The 18,837-nt window shown below is 37.9% G+C and overlaps 1 long non-coding RNA gene across 1 annotated transcript; it reads right to left on the bottom strand.

Moving 5' to 3' along the window:
• Positions 1–17,857: 17,857 nt before the first annotated feature.
• On the bottom strand, positions 17,858–18,259 carry LOC138870118 (uncharacterized). The gene is made up of 3 exons (XR_011400354.1): positions 18,225–18,259; positions 18,006–18,137; positions 17,858–17,916 (listed from the first exon to the last, which is right to left on the bottom strand). It is a non-coding gene; the product is annotated as an uncharacterized lncRNA (long non-coding RNA).
• Positions 18,260–18,837: the final 578 nt, after the last annotated feature.

The raw sequence follows: 18,837 nt of genomic DNA, 5'->3' as shown, positions 1-18,837 counted from the left end.
GAGTGCAATTACGAATTTTTAGTGGAATAATTCGTAATTTATTATGATGGAAATTAGTTTCAGAATTTCGAAATTAATATCATAATAGGAAGCCTTGTTAATTAAATTCTGTGGTCCCTACTGTGCCTAAATAATAGAAAATAGTGGAAACTGTTACTTGGTGAGAAAGAAAACGTGGAAACCGCCCCTTAGTGGGAGAAGGAAACCTAATAGGTTTTGAAAACGGTTTTGACCTAAAAAACGCATCTATATATATGGATATAAGGGCTGGACGTTTTTTGAACATGATTCTGACTAAGGTTTCTACTAGAATTTTGCCCACCCAAAATTTTCTATTTTCGGTTATTGTTTGGGTAACACAGTAGAAGACTGTGGAAATCTGCTGGTGTGTTTTCAACTGAGAACGACATAGATTTGTTGTGTTTACGCTTCAAGAGGTAATCCTAAAATCTCCATACGTGCTAGTTGTTTAGATTACACGTGAATAAGATTCTGTTATTGCTTCCGCTGTGGTATATATTCCTACATAAAGATCATCTCATTCTCTGCAAAAAGGAACATTCTACCTTGCTTTCCTCATTTACTGTGCTCCACAACTGTTCTTCAGCTTTATTGCTATTATTTTATTGTTCATACTTATTTGCTCTAGACCCACCTTGAGGCCCCTGAGATTATCGAGCTCGAGGTCCCCATTGCTTTGGTAATATTGGTTTAGTTCATCAATTCTTTTTACTTACACTTAGTATTACTTGCTTATTTGATAGTATTGGAATAAATCACATATCTTTAAAACCACAAATCATATTTAATTATTACTCTTAATTTTTAGGGTAAACAGTTTGGCTGTATTAGTGATTATTTTAGTGCTAGTTTTTCTGATAACACACGTTATTATTCACACTTTTTCTTGTCAAAGATTCTTTGATTTCAGGCTAAGATATGTCTAACTCAACAAATGCACCCATGCATGAAAACGACGGTCTCGGATCCCATGGAGAAAACAATGCAGTAGCTTCAAGGACCGGTGTGCCACCGCTAAACCCTGGGGTAGCACCAGCGCCTAACCCCGTCGATGTTGGTTCACACATTACCTTGAACGTCGATTTGGTCACGGATGTCGAATGAAGTGTACGCGGAGGGGATCAACCTGACGCTCAAAGGACACAGGCTCAAGGAGAAAGAGAAGTCAGTCCACAAGTGATTTTTGAGATGTTGCAAGCACAACAAGTTGTTATCGCCCAGTTACAAAGTCAGCAAAAGACTCTGAGCGTGGCTGGGCCAGAAACTGCTCATCGTGTTAAGACAACCCACCTCACACCCCCACACCCACCCACCCAACCCTATCCCACGCCTTTCCACCCCATCCCACTGCACATACCAATTACCTCCATGTTGGATGTAGTAGTAAGAAATATCAGCCATTAGTGTTGAAATATATATATATATATATTTCTTGGAGAAGCTCCAAATGTAATTGGAGTATATATAAAATGTTTTTTCATTCTTTTTCTCCAGATGAAACTCCTTATACAAGAAAAGATGCATACAAGAACAATCTTGTGTCAACATAGGTACACAAGATATGCATGTCTCAAGGACAAGAAATAAGCAAAATGGTATGGAGAAATTAAGCTCTTGATCGATAAAAATGATAGAATTCAAAGAATGAAAAATGAATATCTTTCAAGTAACAAAAAACAATTATTCTTTGAGCTAAGTTTGCAGATCTAAAGCTTGAATCATTTCCATACGTAACTCAAATTAATTTGCCATAATGAACTGAGAGAAAAACATTTTTCACACGCTGCAAAATATAATGCATGGAAGAATTAAAGTGAAACTATATAAAGGAATTTTTCATTATTTTTTCTTACTAAATATTCCTCTTTTTTATGCTATGTAAAATACCAACATAAACAGACCTGATTGGCTTCAATGGAAAATATTGCTATTTTCCGGCGACTTCAAAACCTTTCGGAAAGCTCTCACAAATTCCAATAATTAAGACTTTGTTATAGTCTTGGAATTACAACACTAGTAATACTCAGAAAAAAAACCCTAATATTTATATGCCATTCTTTCTTTGTATATGCCTACCCTAATGTTTTAACTATCACTTAAAATTAAAGTGAAGAAATAGCTGGCCAAGAAAATGACATTGAAATGGCTTTTTTCCAGATATAAACCAGACGTGGTGTTGTGGTTTTGGTTTATTGCAGACCAAAATTTCACCAAAAATTGCAAAGCGTGTTACTTGGTTTCAACTTTACTAATATGTCCCCTTCTTCTACTAAATTTAAATCTCCTGTGTTTTTTTTTTTAATTATTAAACAAACAACACTCAGCTAATATAAATACTCCCTCCGGTCCACAATAAGTGACCAATTTTTTTTTTTATTTTGGTTCAAAATAAGTGTCCATTGTCACACCTCCTTTTTACCCGCGCCCGCAGGGGCGCGGAGGGATTAGGGGAGTTTTTTCAATTAAAGGACAATCGAAACGGGATTTTTTATTTAATTCAGAGTCGCCACTTGGGAGATTTATGGTGTCCCAAGTCACCGGTTGAATCCCGAATCGAGGAGAATATTGACTCTGTATTACAGCCCGCGAACCAAAAATCGGGATAAGGAATTCTGTTAACCCGGGAGAAGGTGTTAGGCATTCCCGAGTTCCGTGGTTCTAGCACGGTCGCTCAACTGTCATATTCGGCTTATTTATCTGATTTTAATATATGTTGAACCTATGTGCAAATTTTAACTTTTTACCGCTTTTATTATTATTATTATTTTAAAAGAGAATTGCAATGTTATTGAAACACGTTTTGAACCACGTTACATCAATGCACCCATGATTTTGGACACGTTTTAACATCGCTGAGATTTGAATTTGGGTCGCATAAATGTGCACTCGAGTTTAGGGAAGTAATGTTATTAAAGGCGCGCCTAAAGCGACTAGTATATTATTATTTTGGGTAAAGCGATGAAATTTTGCTAAACGGCCCATCCGAAATCTAAGTAATTTTACCAACACGTATAGAGGGCCCCGTAGCTTGTGTACTTTTGTTTGTCGAGGCTCGTCTCATTCATTATTTTTAATGGAATTTGCAACGCCGTGGAAATGCATCTCGAACCACGTCACAATCAATGTACCCGTGATTCGCGACACATTCGACTTCGTTGAGATTTGAATTTGGGTCACATAAATGTGCACCCGAGTTTAGCAAGATAACATTATTAAATACGCGCCTAAAGATAGTAACGCGTTGTTATTTTGAGAAAAGCCGTAAAGTTCGCTATGCGGCCTGTCTCGAAATCTAAGCATTTGAAATAACTGTCCGTTGAGGGCCCCGCAATTTGTAATTTATTCGGCGAGGCACGCCTCACTTATTTTTAAAAGGGTAAGCCTAAAGCAACTATAATTTTGCTATTTTTTATTGTCTCTAAAGTAAAAAAAAAAAAAAAGGTCCTAATTAATTTGTTTTAAGAGCCACTTCCCCATTTAAGAAAGAAACTTATAATTAATCCGCATCGGGCCTCCGAGGCCTACCCGTGGGACAACCGACTTTCATCTCCAAATCCAAGCATAACTTTCCTGATCGGTTAACTAATTAACAATGATTACAATTATTAGCTTAATAACACATTACCATTAATTTTCAATCTCGTTTTAACTATTGACAATGGCCTATTACTATCAGATTGAAAACATGTACCATAACATTATTATTACAACTAAAACATATTACTTGTCTAAACTACAACACTCACCAATGACAACATTGTCTAAAACTTACATAGATATACGCATTATAAAATATATAAAAGATAATTTTATAAGAATCCATAGATACAAGTTTGATTCTTAACAAAATATGAATAACGAATGCACTTTTAATCAAGAACTACATCTAAACCATACTTACTGATTTCAGCTCAATTTTATTAGTACAAGTAAAATTAATGAATTCCAAAAAAAACACTTTCCTGTTTCAGCTTGCAGCTTGCTTCTAATTTCAACAATTATACTACAAAGACAAAACTAAACCCATATGACTATTACATAATCACATTCCAAAGTCCAAACAGTCCCGGAATCAAACAACCCAAACAACTTATAAATAGTCCTAATTATACAGTCGTCTATTATTCATGTAACAGGAAACACATAACTAATATCAAATAGCATACAAGCATTCTATAGTTTGAACAATAAATCCTCTAGCCATTTCATTTCAGCTTCAACGAGCATACACTAAGATGATTCAAAGTAGTGTACCTGGAATCGAGAATAGCAGAAGAAGAAGATGAAAGGTAGGTCAACAGCAGCAGTAGTATACAATACAGCAACACCAAATTTGGAGTTCAAACAGCCACGAACACAACCAGTTCAGCCCAGAACACACAGCAGAAATAACACCCAGCACAAGCAGTCCAAAAACCCAGGAGTGAAACCAGAAAATACCAAGCAATTCACAGACAGGAACAGAATGTATTCAGAAATGAGACAGGAGAGGAGATTTTCTTATTTATGTTCTTCAGATTCTCAAATAAAGACACTCAGAACCTCAATTAAACAGTAACAAACTGATCCTGATTTTCAGTAGTAAAGAAGACCTCACTTTTTCAGTATTTAGCTCTCAACCTATTGAATTCTTTAGGGTAAAAACTCAGCTTGTATTTCACTCTTAAACTCTGAATTTCTGATGTCAAAATCCAGCCTAGACTCTCTTGAAAAACTGAAAGAGAACTGATTTTTCTTCTCCCAAAAACCAGCCCCTTTTCTGTTTTGAATGACCCTATTTATAACCAAACCTCAGCCCCCTTCCAGCTCTAAGGAGCACTTAGCTAATTAGGAAAGTATTTCTCCCCACTACTACATGTTTTGTTCTCCTTTTAATTCACTTGTCCCCCACTAGAGTATATTTTTCCCATTATCCCTTATCCTTCCCTTTATTTAATTGTTCAAACATGTATGGGCAACATATTTTAATCAATCCCCTTTAAGCCTTTCATACCATTATGTTTTGTTCCCCATTAACACTAAACAATTGCATTAGTTTAATGGTACTTTAGTATCCTACTGTCAGCCCATTCATCTTAAGCCATTTTCAAACCTTTTAAATCTCAAAATACCCTCCTAAAGTCCCTGAAATTACTGTCCTACCCAATCCCTTTCACTCTGCATTGAACCTTTCAACTCTAACCTATTCAAACCTACCAACTAACTAAGCTGAATCCAACAAACTACAATAGCTATAACCAATTCAAATTAGTTAGTAATTCAGGATATCAAATCAAATGGCACCAAAATGAAGACTAAGAGTCAGGGCAGCACATATTGAACTAACTATATTGGGGAACCAATCCTATTTAGCTCAGCACCAGATGAACTGAAATCAACTAGACGAGCATATGCCTTAATCAGATTGGAATACAAAAGAAGAAACAGCCAAAAGAGCCTTAAGGGGATTGACAAATTCAGGATAACAAATGACCAATAAATCCAGTTCAATGAACTGAATATACCAACAGGCTCAGTTCTAAGTTCAAATATACCAACGAGCTCATTTTAACACAAAATTTAGAACACAAACGAAGCAGGAGGGGAAACAGACAGGAATGAGCTATGAAATCAAAACCAAAATTAAACTACTATCGTGTTAAACTAACACTCAAGCATACCGGACTAATCGACGACACTTATTCAATCGATTACACAAATTATAACATATAACAATCCACAACAAACAGAAGCAATGATAAAATTGGACCAAATAAAAGGTCTGATTGGAGAAAGAAAAGAGTAATCGATAAAAGACGAATTTGAACTCATCTTAACAAACAAACAAACAACGAAACATGAAAAACAAACAGGGAAACAGAAGAAATACCTCAAAACTCAGAAACTGGACGACCCTGACTTGGACTCTGACTCGGGCCTTTAATTGAGGTCGAACAGACCTTAATCGAGTGTTCTCAATTGAGAATGCTTCGACTAAGGTCCACTGGACACCCAACTTCCTTTAATTTGGACAGATTTCAACCTTTGGTTTTCTAGGGTTCTTGGGGGTTCGATTTGGGGTTCGAACGGTTCTGGTCTGATTCGAACCAAACCAACGGTGGTTTGGTGATGAGGGAGGTCAAGGAAATGTCCGGTATGAGTTTGGGACTGGTTGGGGTAGGTTTAGGTTCTGCTCGAATCTTCGATTGAAGATTCGAGAAGCTAGAGGTTGATTCGAGGCAAACGGTTAGCGGATCTATAACGAGGGTGGTCAGATGGCTTAGGGGTGTTAATTTGGTGACCGGCGGCGTTGTTGCCGCCGGCTTTCAGGCGAAGGGGTTTCAGGGCGGCTAGGGTTTTGAGGGGTCGTCTCTGAGAGAGACGACTGAACATGGGGGGTCTGGTTTGGGGGGGTTCGAGGTGAGAGGTTGGACTTATATACGGAGGGGTGGTTTAATCCTGGTCGTTGGATCAAGCACGATCAACGGCCTGGATCAATTCACTTAAAGGAAATGGTGACGTTTGGTCATGCATCGAGACTGGGTCGACCTGGGTTGAAATGGACCGGGTTATGGGGGAAGCCTGGGACCGTTAGATCAAAACAAATCAATGGCTTGGATTTATTGGCCAGATACAACGTCGTTTGGATATATCTGAAGACGGACTGGACCGTTTGATCGTATGAGATTGGCGGTCCAGATTCACAATGCCCAAACGATGTCGTTCTGGACTGGTCGCAGGTGGACTAGATTTGGGGTGGGTATGGGCTGGTTTTTTTGGATTTGGGCTTGGCCAAATTGGCCCAATCGAATTTCCCTCTTCTTATTCTCTTTTCCTTTTCAATTTTCCTTTTTCTTAAAAATCCTAATTAAATTATAAAATCGACAATTAACTAAAAATATTAACTCTTAATAATAACTGTCACACGAAATTAAACATCAATAAAGATAAAATCACACAATTCGGACCTTAAATGCAAAAAAATGCAAAGTACATATTTTTGTAATTTTTCCATTTTGTAAAACAAACTTGATTGTTTAATTAATTCCTAAATTGTAAAATTAAATCCTAAATGCACATGCAACACATATTTTTTTATTTTTCTTAATTAAAGTAGAAATAAACATGCACAGACAAAATACAAATAAATCACAAACAACACAAAACCATTTCATTTTGAATTTTTTGGAGTAGTTCTCATAGGGCAAAAATCACGTGCTCACATCCATTTATATAATAAAGAAAGAATTCAATTTGTTTTTACAAAAGTACCCTTATGTACATATCCCTAAAAAGTTTTCTTACTCCTCATATTAAATATTTAATTAAGGGTAATTTAGTTATACTAGGTATTTTTGTATAGAATTTAGTATTTTCTTATTGGTATGTCAAAAGCAAATTGGTCACTTATTGTAGACCGGAGGGAGTATAGTAGAGTAATTTACCTGATATTGGTATTACAAACTTTCTGCTAGTAGCTAGAAACTATCGAGAATTCCAAGTATTCTTTATTTTTATTTTTATTCTGATTTCTGCATAATGTTGGTCTAAATTTAATTTAATTAAATGAAGAATTATGATCAGTGAAAATTTATATAGACGACCACAATTTTTTCGAGACTGAGATATAATTGTGGCTCTTGTTGTAATTTAACTTAGTGGTGTAAAAAACCTATACTCCTATAATATAAGATTTACGTACAAATGGAAACTCATATATATAAATATATTTATCTATTGGGCATAGGTAATGTGAAGTTTCTCTTGAGGAGTTGACGGATTAGGGTTTTTGTAGAACTACAAGTGAAAATTAGGGTTTTTGTTGAGCTCCATGTACAAGTCAGCAAGTCTATGCTTTAAGACTACAGCATGAAGCATTCTCTTACAACATCATTTTATGAGAAATTAAGTGTTGTTTTGTACAAAAATCACCCATTTTTTATATATGTTCTTTCGTGACTTTTTGGGAGGATCTTAGTTTTTGCACTTTCCAAATCAAATAGAGGGCACGTTTTTTTTAAAATAAAAATAATAAAATAATTGAAAAAATAAAAAATAAAAAAATGAATTTATATCTTTCTTGACTTTAGGCTTTCCAATTTATCATGAGATAATTTATAGCTAATATCTATAGTTTTATTAGATCACAAATTTCAAAAGCATTTTTTTCTTAAACTTCGCACTCAATCAAACTGCATCACATAAATTGGAAGGGACAAAAGGAGTAATATATCTTTCACTATATTGATTTAAGGCAGAATGGCCTAATTGGCACCTATACTTGTGTCACATTGTCAAGTCGGTCCTCCTACTTTACTTTTTTCATCTAGACACTTTAACTTATTCAAAATCTATATTTTAAACCCCTCTCGTTGACCAAGCACATGTGGTAAAATAATGGTTGAGCTGGACAAAATGAGTGTAATTCACGCGAATAATGAGCGTGAATATTAACATTTTGAACCAGAAATAATTAAAATAAAAAGAAAAAATTATTAAAATAAGAATAAAAAATAAATAAGTAAAAAGAAAAAGAAAAAAACAAAAGAGACAAACAACAATATTAAACCCCTCATGTACGCCTTCTTCTTCTTCCCCACTCCCCGACCCCCCCCCCCAACCCCACAACCCCACAACAACATCCCCCTCCCTTTTCGTTCCCCTCCCCCGCAACCGCTTCATCTTCTTCTTCTTCTCCACTGCCCCCTCCCCCCAACAACACTCCCTCCCTTTTTTGTTCCCCCTGTACGCTTCTTCTTCTTCTTCTTCTTCTCCACTGCCCCCTCCCCCCAACAACACTCCCTCCCTTTTTTGTTCCCCTCCCCCGTACGCTTCTTCTTACTCTACTGCCCTGATTCCCCCCGCCCCCACACCCCAGATCTATTTGTTGCTCTATTGAGGTATATGTATTGGGAAAAAATTGAATTTATATTAAAGATGATGTGGCATGACACGTGGATTAGTTAAATGGTCAAAGAGCAGCAATTGACTAAGAGGCACGGATGGAGACAGCCACGGGAAGAAGAATTTAAATAGGCACGAGACGACGTATAGATACGAGTCTCGTACCAATTTAAATTATTTACAGCCAACGGATTAGAAGGCATTGAAAGCAAGGATCAGATGACAGAAAGGAGTCCAAATTCATTATTAAACGTTGATACGTTACAAAATTGGTATTTAATAGGAATGATTGTATAACGGCTTATTTAATGTCATTTATTACTCATGATTATATCATTAAAGCTGAGGCTTCATTCCTTTACCTAGAATTATCTATAAAAGGAAGAAGTATCATCATTTGTAAGGACACGGAATACTATTGAGAATTTATTGAAATACACATCTATTTGCTTCTTTACCATCGTTCTCAAAAGTATTTTATTTTTGTCTCCTGATTATCAGTAACCCGAATTTCTTTTTAGCTTTGACCAAAGACTCAGATTTTTGGTTAAACAAATTGGTTCCGTTACCGGGAATCTGATAATCTTTCCTTTTAAGCTATATCTTATCTATTATCGTCACCATGTCAAACAATAACGCCGACAACAACAGTAACAACACATTGGGAAACCATGAGAATCAAATACATCAAAATCAAGATATCGTGGTTCCCTCTCCTTTAAATTCACCACGTCAATCTCGTGAAGGCACTCCTGTTACTGAATCCCGTGCTGATCAACAAGAGCAATCTGAACATTTTGAAGGAGTTACAACTGAAGCTTTGCAAAAGCTAATCGATGCACAAGGTCGGCAAAGCTCTTCAGGCACTTGTTAGTCGATTGCCTGCTGCGCCACCTACACCAACTCCTAATAATAATACATTGGAGAACCCCCGTTCTGGTCTTGATAATTCTGGAAACGGAGCAACCCCCAGTGAACCACAAGAAGGGGGACCAGGTAATTTAAATAATTCGTATTTGCAAAATTTAGTACTAACCTTGCAGAAACAGCTTAAGGAACAAAATGAGCGTATTGAACAAATCCCTGGAGTTCCGCCTGTAATAAAAGGAGTAGACATGGACAAATACTCACAACAACCATGGAAGCCTAGTGCTGCTCCCCTTCCAATTCCGAAAAAGTTCAAAATGCCTGACATCCCGAAATATGATGGTACTACAGACCCACGTGACCACGTGACTGCATTTACAACCGGCGTAAAAGGCAACGACTTGACCAAACAAGAAATTGAATCAGTATTGGTCAAGAAATTTGGAGAAACACTCACCAAGGGTGCATTAACCTGGTATTCTCTTTTATCTGAAAATTCTATTAATTCTTTTGCTGAGCTTGCAGATTCTTTTATTAAAGCACATTCGGGAGCACAAAAGGTTGAGAAAAGGATGGAAGATATTTTCAAAATCAAACAAGGGGATTCGGAATTGCTTAGAAACTTCATTGATAGATTCCAACGTGAAAGAATGACTCTACCTCGTGTGCCAGACAATTGGGCTGCTATAGCTTTTGCAAGTAATTTAAATGACAAAAGTTCTGAAGCCACGAGACGACTCAAAGAAAGTCTTCGAGAATTTCCTGCAACCACATGGAATGATGTTTACAACAGGTATAGCACGAAGCTGCGAATCGAAGAAGATACCGTACCTAAGCTCCATCATGAAGAAAGGGGCGGTACCCGAAGGTCAGAAACCGAAAAAAGATCAGGTAAAAACAGATACGATCCATATATGGGACCCGCAGGAAAGGACCCACGATCGAAACAAGATAGCCAGCAATACGATCAAAAGTCAAGGAACCGGGATTCTGGCTCTTCTTCAAAGTTCAGGAATGATCGGAACAGACAAGAATCACGTGATGATGACCGGAGTTTAAAGGCACAATTCGGTGGATATAATTTTAATGTCTCTACCTCCGAGCTCGTGGATGTTTTAAGAAGTATGGGAGATAAGGTACGGTGGCCGAAAGAGATGCGGTCAAATCCAAGTAGACGCAATCCGGATCATTGGTGCGAATTTCACAACGATCACGGGCACAAAACTTCAGAATGCAGATTCCTGCAGAGTGAAGTAGATCATTTATTGAAGCAAGGATACCTCACTGAGTTATTTAGTGAGAAAGGAAAATAAGCTTATATGAAAAACAGACAAGAACCACCACAACCTCCTTCACCCAAGAGGACAGTGAATGTCATAAGCGGGGGAGAAGATATTCATGGCGTAACCTACACAGCTTCCAACAAGATTTCTAAGGTAATGATTACACACGGGAAACGGGTGCGGCAGGTCCTTGAAAATGAAAGCATTTCGTTCAATGACGCAGATACCGAAGGAGTGACAACTACACATAATGATGCACTGGTAATATCTTTACTTGTACATGATACTAATGTAAAACGAGTTTTGATTGATCCAGGAAGTTCTGTAAATATTATATTACTAAGGGTACTGCGGGAAATGCAAGCTGAAGACAAAATGTTACCCAAGGCGCACACCTTGTCAGGCTTCGACAATTCAAGTGTAGTAACAAAAGGTGAGGTAATACTAACAACTTTTGCTATGGGTGTTGTGAAGGAAACTAAATTTCAGGTAGTTGATATGGAAATGGCCTACAATATGATCATGGGAAGACCATGGATACACGATATGGATGCTATCCCATCAACCCTGCATCAGGTTATTAAATTCCCATCACCATGGGGAATTTGTCAAATTCGTGGGGATCAGCAGATGGCTAGAAGTGTCAATGCTGTAACAAGTACGAGCGCCGTAAATAAAGCAAAATAGCAATTACAGGAAACAGTTGAAGGTAAAAAAGATCAAACTTCAACTGAACAAGAGAAAACAGATTTGGACTCAAGGCCTGACACAATTCAAGAACCTGAAGAGAATGAAAGCATCAAAACGACGATTGAAGAGCTTGATGCAGTGATGTTATTTGATCAACAGCCTGAACGGAAGGTTTATATCGGGGCTAATTTAAACACGAACATGCGAGGTATGATAATCGAATTTTTAAAAGCTAACTTAGATTGCTTTGCTTGGTCCCACGCTGATATGACAGGGATACCACCAAATGTGATGACTCACAAACTCAACGAGGACCCTTCTTTCACACCAATAAAGCAAAAGAAACGGAAACAAGGTGCTTTCAAGAACCAGGTGATTCAGGATGAAGTCCAAAAATTATTAAAAATCGGATCAATCCGTGAGGTAAAATATCCTACTTGGTTAGCTAACACGGTGGTTGTACCCAAGAAAAATGGTAAGTGGCGTGTTTGTGTAGATTATACTGATTTAAATAAAGCCTGTCCAAAAGATTCCTTTCCCTTACCGCATATAGACCAACTAATTGATGCGACCGCAGGTCATGAACTTTTAAGTTTTTTAGATGCATACTCAGGATATAATCAAATCAAAATGGATCCTGGTGATGAAGAAAAAACTTCTTTCATCACAGACAGGGGGACTTATTGTTATAAAGTAATGCCCTTTGGTCTCAAAAATGCTGGGGCAACCTATCAAAGGTTGGTCACCAAAATGTTCCAAGAACATTTAGGGAAAACAATGGAGGTATATATAGACGATATGCTCGTCAAAACCCAGCAATCTCATGATCATATTTCTCATCTATCTATTACTTTTGAAATTTTGCGAAAATTTAATATGAAACTCAACCCAGAAAAATGTGCATTTGGAGTTGCATCAGGTAAGTTTTTGGGTTTTCTTGTTTCTAACCGTGGTATTGAAGTGAATCCTTCTCAGATCAAAGCAATAGAAGAAATCCCGGATATCCTTACTAATAAAAAGGAAGTACAACGATTAACGGGAAGAATTGCAGCTTTGGGGAGATTTATTTCCAAATCCTCAGAAAGGTGTTTTAAGTTTTTCTCTGCACTTAAAAAGCAAGATCATTTTGAATGGAATGAAGATTGTCAGCAAGCCCTTAGAAATTTGAAAGCTTATTTGTCAAAACCACCGTTGTTGGCAAAACCGAAGGTAGGGGAAAAACTTCTCATTTATCTGGCCGTATCTGAAGTCGCAGTAAGTGCTATTTTAGTCCGCGAGGACCAAGGTAAATAATCTCCTATTTATTACGTAAGTAAGTCCTTATTGGAAGCTGAGACACGATACCCACAGCTAGAAAAATTAGCATTAGCTTTGATCATGGCATCTAGAAAGTTAAGACCTTATTTTCAATATCATCCCATTGTTGTAGTTACTGCTTTTCCGCTTCAAAATATTTTGCATAAACACGAACTTTCAGGAAGATTAGCAAAATGAGCTATAGAACTAAGTGAATATGAAGTTATTTATCAACTCAGGACCGCTATAAAGTCTCAAGTACTAGCTGATTTCGTGGCTAATTTTAGCCAGGGGATGCATTTAGAAGCAGAAAAAGAATTATTAGTTTTTAATGGTGCGAACCCGGGGACTTGGGTTTTATACACTGACGATTCATCTAATGTAAAAGGGGCAGGCTTAGGAAAGTCCTCGTACCACCTGCGGGTGAGACCATTAGACAGGCTATAAAATGTCATTCTATAACTAACAATGAAGCAGAGTATGAAGCTGTAATTGCAGGTTTAGAATTGGCACGAGAACTCGGCATAACACAGATTATAATCAAGAGTGATTCTCAACTCGTGGTTAATCAGATGCTGGGGACTTATACAGCCAGAGAGTCACGAATGCAAGAATACCTCGCAAAGGTACGGGAGTTAATAAAGCAATTCCAAACTTGGAAAGTAGTGCAGATCCCAAGAGATGAGAATGTAGAGGCAGATGCTTTAGCAAACCTTGCATCCGCAGCAGACGTGGCAAACAATACAGATGCTTCAGTCATACATCTATTTCATTCCGTTCTTGAACCTGATAAAAACGAGGTAAATTTTAATCATCTAACATGGGATTGGAGAAATGAAATTGTTGCCTTTTTACAGCACGGAACCGTGCCTAATGACAAAGGAAAGGCTTACGCGCTTCGCAAAAAAGCTGCACGATATTGTTTATATCAAGGTAATCTTTATCGAAAGATGTTCGGCGGACCACTAGCAAGGTGTCTCGGTCCCTCTCAAACCGAATATGTCATGAGAGAAGTACATGAAGGACATTGTGGGAATCACGCAGGAGGACGGTCACTGGTAAGAACGTTAATTCGCACAGGATATTATTGGCCTAAGATGGAAGAAGAGGCAACCAGTTTCGTGTCCAAATGTGATAAATGTCAAAGGTACGGCAATAATATGCACAGACCAGCTGAGTTACTACATCCTGTTTTAGCCCCTTGGCCCTTTATGAAATGGGGAATGGATATCGTAGGTCCACTTCCACAAGCAAAAGGTCAGGTAAAATTTCTACTTGTACTTACAGATTATTTCACTAAATGGGTAGAAGCAGGGGCATTTAAACAGGTACGAGAAAAAGAAGTTAAAGACTTCATATGGCGAAATATAATATGCCGCTTTGGAGTACCAAAGGATATCGTGTGTGACAATGGACCACAATTCATTGGAGCACAAGTTACAGAATTTCTTCGAAGTTGGCAGATCAAAAGAATAACGTCTACGCCATATCATCCAGTGGGGAATGGACAAGCAGAATCAACTAACAAAGTTATTATCAATAACTTGAAAAAGAGGTTACAAGATTCAAAAGGTAATTGGCCTGAGGTGTTACCTGGAGTACTATGGGCTTATCGTACAACGACCAAAACAGGCACTGGAGAAACACCATTTTCGATGGTTTATGGTACGGAAGCCTTAATTCCAGTTGAAATAGGTGAGCCAAGCACACGGTACGATCAGGCAACGGAGGAATCCAATAATGAAGAGATGCGGGTTAGCCTAGATTTACTTGAAGGAAGAAGAGAAGCTGCTTTGATAAGGATGGCAGCACAAAAGCAAGTAATAGAACGATATTACAATAGGAAAGCACGCCTCAGATTTTTCAAAATTGGGGACTTCGTGCTTAAAAAGGTGTTCCAATCTGCAAAAGCTGCTAACTCAGGAAAGCTAAGTCCAACATGGGAAGGACCATACAAAGTCCGTGGCATTGCGGGAAAAGGAGCATACCAGTTGGAAACAATGGATGGTAAAGTTTTACCCTCACATTGGAATGTTGTCCACTTAAAAAGATATTACTTTTAAGAAAGTACCTACGGTCAGGTATCATCATGTTAAAATTTCTCTCTTGGTTTATTAATATTTTACTAACGATTTTAGATGCTAGGCAAAATATCCTAACTCGTGCCAAATGATGAGTCACAACCTGCAAGGCAAAATGGAGTATTCTTAAATTCCTAGCCCAGGGTTACAATTAATCTGATGGAAATACACACGAGTTAGGCAGTCTTCATCTATAATCGCACCGTCGAGTCCCGTATATCTTTCTGTTTCAGGAAAAGGGCCAAAGTAAAAGAAATAAACAAGTGCTCGAGGCTTCATACTTCACCGCTCAAACACTTGGGGGACTACATATTATACACAGATATGTGTAGAGAAACAGATACGAGTATCGAACAAAAATCGGCCACAAAGAAGCAAGTGTTGAGAAAAAGTTACGAAGTCTTCAGCATTCATGAGAACAACAGAGTCATCTCTCAAACTCATAAACAAAGTCACCTCTCAAACCCTTCTTAACATGTAAAGATAGGGTCATGACTATGTACTGAAACAGGTTATGAAGAAAAACCTTGTTTATTTATGTTATTTACAAATCTGTTACAAGAAAAACAGTTACGAGAAAAGTTGTAGATGTATTGTAATACATGTAACAGTCAAACACTTGTTAAAAGTTTATGAATGAAAACTTGCCAAAGTTGTTTCATACAAAACGTGTGTTTTCCTATTACTTTCATCGTATTATAACACCATTATGAAGTTGAGACGTCTTCTTCATTAAGTGTCGATAAAATAAAAGGGCCCTCTTTTATAAGCCTCATGTTAATAAGTCATGAGAAGAATCATAAAGCATTTTCAAAGGATAAAAATGCTAAACTATTCTATAAGTCCTAAATAAGTAAGGAAAAGGCAAGAATAGAACACATTGAAGTACTAACAAAACTTCTTAATATAATTAAAAAGACTAAGTAGAAACTTAGTCAATAAAAGTTTATACAAGTGCCCCATTATGATAACTGGGGACTTTCACCAAAAAATCCCTTAAAAACTAAGGGATAAAACCATCATCCAATTGAAGGGGTTAGCACATCAGAAGTTGCAATATTAATTTCACTTTCAGCCACAGGCACGGTGGCAACTTCTGAAGAAGCAGCAACAGGAACGGTTTCAGCAGCCACAGACTGGGTCATAGAAGTTTCACCCTCTGAAGCTGGAATAGCAACATTTTCAGTTGAAGCAGGAATTGTAATCCCAATTGCTGTAGTATTCACTTCCTCATTTAAAAGTTCTTCTGTTACAGGAACTTCAAGTGCAGGAGAAGGAGTATCAGTAGACTGTTGGCTTTTCTCGATGGTATCTATGACTTTGGCCAGTTCAGACTGCAAGTCAAAACCTTCTTGAGCAGCTTCCGTCAAAGCATCACGACGAGAATTCAGGAAAGCCCAACTCACTTCTTTATTAAAATTTTCCTCTAGAAGTCCATATTCCTTTTCCCACATAGCAAGATCGTTTTCTAAAATTTGATATTCAGCTAAATGAGAATCAAGGGAAGCTTCAAGAGAAGCATGAGAACTCTTCAAGGCATGAATCTCGTCAGAAGAACTCTGTAAGTCAGCCTGAGCTTGAGTCAAGCTTTGCACTAACTCTCCTGCATATTCTTCCTTCCTAGCCAAAAGTGCCTTCAGCTCTCTAACTTCTTCACTAGCCCTGGATAATTGTTCTGACAAAGAGCATTCCAAAAGCTCTTTGTCTCTTTTCAATTGGCTTGAAGAGGCTTTGACAGTTGCCAGTTCAGAAGTTAAACCACGGTTTTGCTGCTCCAGGAGATTTTTATCTTCTTGCAACTCCTCTATGGTCCCTTGAGCATTCTCGAACTGCTCCTTCCAATTGGTTGCTTCAAGCTGGGCTCCCCTAGCTATTTCCTCGGCCTCGTGGACAGCCTTTTCAGACTCACGAGCTTTTCTTTCCAGTAGGGAAATTCTTCTCATTAATTCCGTACTAATAAAGTTAGCCTATAGAGGTAAGTCATGGAAATGAGAGATTGAAGATAATTAAAAAAAAACTTGTTGGTAGAAATACCTTCAAAGTAGAATGAACTACGTCATTCATCAAAGTTAAGCAGCTATGGCTCTCCGTCTTCTTCTTCTCGATATCTCCAATTAGAGGTTCGATCCAAACATCGGCTCTGTCGGTCTTCCTCAAGAGGCTATGATTGGCAGGAACCTCCAAAGTAACACTTCTCATTGTCATATTTCCGCTGCTAGAACCTGTCTCTGTATGATGAACAGAGGGAAGAGGAGCAGTGGAAGGAATGGAAGGAAAAGATGTAGAAACCAACACCGGAGCGGAAGCAGGTGCGGTTGAAGCAGCCAAGGGAACGGATATAGGAGCGGTAGAAATTGGAAAAAGAACGGAAGTCGTCAAAACTGGTAAAGAAATACTTACGGCTGGCAGAGGAATGGAGGAAATAGGAACAAATGAGGAAAGAAGAGCTTCATCAAAAACAGGTCCGAGCTCGCCACTCCCGAAACCACTGTCAAAAAGGTGTTGAATTGACTCATTATTATCTCTTGGTTCGGCGTCCTCATCAGATTGAATCAAAACAGGCTCGGTGGCGGAGGTACGAGCAAGAGTGTTTTCAATTTCATTATCAATGATTATTCATCTCCTGGCCCTTGGCCTAGTAATTAGGGAGGTAACCTCCTCTTCTTCTTCAGAACTTTCCTTTGTAGCTTTCCTTTTAGGCTGCAAGGCTCGAGCCTTATCTAAATCCATAGCAGCATTCGCAGACATGCGAATGGTCATAGCTACTTCAGCCGTCATTCCTCTAATGCCAAATCCTGATTAAAGGATGGATATACATGATTAAAGTTGAGAAAAAAGTGCTTAACATGTAAAACAAACAAATTTCATAAAAAAGGGGGGATACCATGTGTTTTGACTTTCCAGCCATGTAAAGAAGAAATTGATTTCCAAGTTCTCTGCTCCCTAGTAGCAATCTTCAAAAGTGAGTCTACCCAACCACGAAAGTTGGGAATAGGTTCCACATCTCCCATGGTTGCTACAAAAAACCAAGAAGGGACGAGGTTAAAAACAACATTCTTTTGAAATTCTCAAAAGTAGGTACGGTAAATAAAAGGAAACCTACGTTCAAAATTCCACTTCTCAGGGAAGGGAATATTTGTTTCACCAATCAAGTCCACTGTACGGACAACAACGTAACAGATATACCATCCACTATCTTTATCATCCTCAGGATTTACCAAAACTTTTTTGCTCCTTGCAGTTAAGGTGAAAACCCCATGGCGTATTAAGTTAGGATGGTATAGATGAATGAGATGAGAAAAGGTGAAATTGACATTGGCCTTGGATGATAAATATCTCAAACAAGCCACTGTTCTCCACACCAATGGACCAATTTGGGCCAAACAAATTGTAAAGAAACGACAAAAATCGAGAATAACTGGGTCAATCGGAGGATTAAAACCTAAAGTGAAGGGGTAAGTGTAAACAGAAGAATACCCATTTCTAAAAGAGGAAATTCTTTGATTTGGGGAAGGAATTGACATTCGGAGACTATCCTTCCAGTTACAATCTCTTCTTATGGTGGGGATTGTAAGCTCGGTTACTAATGTTGGGTAAGTATCGGCTCTTTCTAAGTTTTTAATTTGTTTTTGAAGAGACGTTTTATCACTTTCAAAAGAAAAATCACCGGGAACTATATCATCAACTGAGGGTTCTTGAGAAGGATCAAGAATTTC

This window comes from Nicotiana sylvestris, chromosome 6, assembly GCF_000393655.2.
Source record: "Nicotiana sylvestris chromosome 6, ASM39365v2, whole genome shotgun sequence".
Taxonomy (NCBI): domain Eukaryota; kingdom Viridiplantae; phylum Streptophyta; class Magnoliopsida; order Solanales; family Solanaceae; genus Nicotiana; species Nicotiana sylvestris.
The sequence above is the reverse complement of the archived record's forward strand: the minus strand, read 5'-3'. Positions and strand labels throughout refer to the sequence as shown.